The sequence below is a fragment of the Misgurnus anguillicaudatus genome, chromosome 12, assembly GCF_027580225.2.
Source record: "Misgurnus anguillicaudatus chromosome 12, ASM2758022v2, whole genome shotgun sequence".
Lineage (NCBI taxonomy): Eukaryota > Metazoa > Chordata > Actinopteri > Cypriniformes > Cobitidae > Misgurnus > Misgurnus anguillicaudatus.
In genome coordinates, this window is record NC_073348.2 from 7,932,816 (window position 1) to 7,936,972 (window position 4,157).

At 41.8% G+C, this 4,157-nt stretch overlaps 1 long non-coding RNA gene across 1 annotated transcript; it reads left to right on the top strand.

The window, feature by feature from the left end:
- Positions 1-470: 470 nt before the first annotated feature.
- On the top strand, positions 471-4,157 carry LOC141368988 (uncharacterized). Its single transcript, XR_012372415.1, has 2 exons — positions 471-3,338; positions 3,419-4,157. It is a non-coding gene; the product is annotated as an uncharacterized lncRNA (long non-coding RNA).

Consider the following 4,157-nt stretch of genomic DNA (forward strand, 5'->3'; position numbering starts at 1 on the left):
GCTCTCTCCCATCCAGCCAATCAGAATGAGTAATGCTTGTGTGCACATGCGCGCCGTCCAGCCCATTAGTACCTACCCCATTCCCTAACCCCAACCATCACAGAAACCCTTCTGCTACTTCACATTTTCAAAATACATCATTTTGTTTGATTTATAAGCTTATTTTCTCATGGGGACGTCAAAATGTCCCCCCAAGGTCACAAAAACACTGGTATTGCTATCTTTGTGGGGACAATTGGTTTTCTCTCTCCCTATGATGCGGTGTGCAAGCGCACGTGTTCTGTAGTCTGTGTAACAACAACAGTGTTTTCTCTCATATTTAAAATAAAACAGGGCTATAACACAATGATGAGAAGAGCAACAGCAGTAAAGGCTTCAATGTAAAATATGGTGATTTTGTCAGAGGATGTCACATTAATAAAACACGATTTTAGCAGCAGTTAAAAGATTAAACACAAGGTGTTACTGGGTCGTGTTTAGCCACTACTTTATAGTCTACTCGTTTTATGTCTGACAACAAAACAGATAATGAAGTGATAGAAGTGAAACTTATTTCAGGTGCCAACACTCAATGAAATGCAAACACGTGATGACGTCACATATATATGCTAAAGTCTCTCAAAATCCTGTGGGAAACACTAACAGAGTTAATGCATATGTGGTAGGGTAGGTTCCCTCCCAAGTAATGATTAGCCTATCAGCAGTTAATGCTGGTCTATTTAAAGATTGCGTTTATGCCACCTGGAGATGCGTCACTGGTTACTCCGCCCTTTTGTGTGTGCGCGCGAGTGGTTTTCCGTCAAAGCTGGAATAACACGTTGAGACATTGCGGTGGGTCCAGGCTGTCATTAATCCTCAGCTGCAAGGTTTCACTCAGGCGTGTAAGCTGTGGTGGCATATACTGTGAGCTACGGTACAATGTGTGGTTCTGTGAACATTATTTGTCAGTGATTGCGTTGTGTGTGAGTCTCATTGGAACCACCGGACGATTGATTTGCTGAATGAGCGCTCTTACGTAAATACTGGGGTGGCAGATTGCTGCTTAAATGCTTTAAGACGGCGCTGCTGTCTTGCTGCTTCTCTGCTTCGCTTCTTTGCTTCGCTCCTCTGCTGGTGGCTCTGCTTTGCTGTGCTCTTTGGCTGCATTGCTCTGCTGCATGTGTGCAGATTTTCCTTTTTTTTTGTTTTTGTTGTTTTATACCACAGCTGGTGGCTGGAGTAGGACTGCTTTCAATCTATTCCTCGCCGCATGTGTGACGTGTGCATGGGCCTCTAGTTACCGCCACTGGCTGTTTGTAAGTGTGTGTGAAATTGATTATTGTCTTCAAAAGTTTAATAATTCATACAATTGTATGAATTAATTTGTTTTTTTTTTCATTTTGTTTATGAATATTATGTTGGTTAAAAACTAATCTCTTTGTTTGAGTTATTCAGTGATTTCTTTGACTGATTACCAACTGTAAGTCCCCCCCCAACATCTTGGAAATCACTTTTATTATAATTTGTTTTGTTTATTCATTCATTAATGGTCTTTTTTTGTTTGTTTCAGGCAGCCAGGCCCCGGGTCGGGAGGCTAGCTTTCTTGCCGTGTGGTGGTGGTCTTTGAGCACGGAGTGTGGTTTGCCGCTTGTAACTGCTTACACTTCACTGTGTGTGTGTGTGTGTGGTTTTGCCTAGGATAATTACTCTTTGCTAGCCTGCCCGGCTACGGTAAAGCCTTGGTTGCCTTAAAGTTTGTTTTGTGTGTCTGTGGAAAATTGACGCATTGTGGCTTCTATAGCAATATGTTATAATTGATATTGAATGTTTTATCCATTTGTGTGATTAAATAAAATATATTTTTGTACTGCCATCCACGTCTCTTTGCCCTCCATGGTAACGAACCTCTGTGCCCTATTTTTGGGTTGTCATTGTCCCCTGTAAACAGGGGTGGCGTAGTCTGCTTCTATTACATCTTGAGATTGAGTATTAAGAGTTTTAATTATTCAGTTTCTCCCCACTGCCCCGCCACACAAAGATGAGTAGAAGTTGTTTTACGAATGAAAAGGCAACACTGCATGAAAAGTGGGATTTTTCGTCCCCGTAAGCGCCTGTAGGCTCCCGAAAATCTCCCTAATTTTCGGCAGCTTTCCTCAATTTACAGGCAGCGAGCGTCGCGTTCGTCTGTGCCACAAATTGTCGTAAACGAACCATGACGTAGGTGGAGAGCCCCGCAGGGTGCGATGCCTCTAATTAGCATATGAATAGCAGCGAAACCTCTCCTGGCCAGGTAGAGCATCTCTGACCTAATTAGCATGTGAATAGCAGCGAAACTAGAGTAACGGCCCACTTGAATGTACTCACTCAGTATTGGCTGAAGCCACTACTTTTAAACAAGTAAAATCCCCCGTGAATGGTTGGTAGATCACTGCAAACCAATCACAAGGGATTTTTAAGTAAATTCAAGTCGGTCCGTTACTCTAAAGAGGGGGGTTATTGGGCACCCTGGCTCATTATAAATGTAAACCCCAATAATAATAATATTAAAAATATATAATTTATGTTATAATAATTGATTATATATTAATGTCATTGTGCTACACACCATCAAGGAATATAAGAGAAAACAAAGAGCTTGATTTATAAACACACAGTTCTTTATTCAAAGAAAGAGCTTTATTTATAAACACACAGCTGTTCATTCAAAGAAAGAGCTTTAATTAGAAACACACAACTATGTACAAAGCAGCATAAAGTCTCTTATGTTGTCCTCTAAACACGTCAAAAAGTGCCCAAGACATTCGGGAAAGATCCCTAAAAATCATTGTGTAGTATGAGGCTTGTATTTAATTGGCTGAGGTAATGCTGGGTATATGATTGGAGTAGTTTTTGTGCTCTTTCTATTGGTTGGGTCGAGTGTAGTCGGCAGAACCAATGGGGTGGCGGCGTGTATACTATTTAAGGACTTTTATTGTGACAGTTAGAGAGTTCGCTGGTGTGGGATGCTTCTCGTTCTCCCTGGCATTTCCGGATCCTGGTGCTGTTTCTCTCCCGGTATGTTTGGCTTTTGCCGGAGGAGTGATGACTCGTATGCTGTGAGACTAATGTGTGTACTATTTATAGGCTAATTTAGAGTGCGGCTGGTGGCGTTGTTGTGAACGATCGTGGCAGAGTTCGCTGGCAGGTACGTTAGTTTCTTTTTCTGATTACATGAGCAGTGAGATTCATGGTGTGTTATTTTTAGTTATCGCTGCAAAGATCGCCGGACAAATTCAGATTGACAAATTCTGTTAAATTGAGCTGCTGCTGCGATCTGTGAGTAGTCAATACAGCTGTGCGTCTAGCGTTTAAAACAAATCGTAAGTATTCCTCTTATCCCTTGCACTGGGGTGGTTTTGAAGTTTTTAAATGATAAACTAATGTTTGTTTCTTTGATCAGGGGTAAATGGAGAACATGATTGAATTAAACCCTTATTCCCAATGAACGCTTTTATGACATCGTTGCTGTTTTGCTCTTGTGCATGAATGCTCTGTGAGTGGGCGTATGTTACGGGTCTCCGCAGCATTTGCCGTTCGACCACCCCCGAGGGTGGTGTCACATTACTTCAGCTGGACTTTCTTAGTGGCGTGGCCCTCTTTTTGTGTAATGTTGTGTATTTCATTTATATTAGTTTGTCTGTGATTTGTATACTTGGTGTGTGGTATGGTTTGATTTACTTTCTAATTTTCTTTACCATGATTTGTGTATTGTGAGTTGTCCCGTGTTGTTTCAGTGTTTTATAGGCATTGACCCACTGATTGTTGTCTGGGGTTAAAGTGCCAATTGTTGTCCCCGCAGTTGTATGTGTGATTGGATTATTTATAGTGTGTAAAATTGATATTTTGTTTCTTTTTTTTTCTTTAAGGGCCTACACGGACTCGAGCGGAGCAGGGGGGCTTGCTGCTTCCAGGGAGTGGCGTAGTTCACGGTGTGCTGTGTAGTGACATATGTTCCTGGGGTGTGCAGGGAAATTGCGGTGGTGTGAATTGGGGTGCATCTAGACAACCTCCATGGTTGCAGTGGGCCTGCCCTGTTCCCACTGATCCTGGCCCTAGAGTTTCATTAATTGTTGGGGGTTTGTGCGAAAGAATGACAACATTTTACATATTTTATAATAAAATATAATTTTGTACTGACA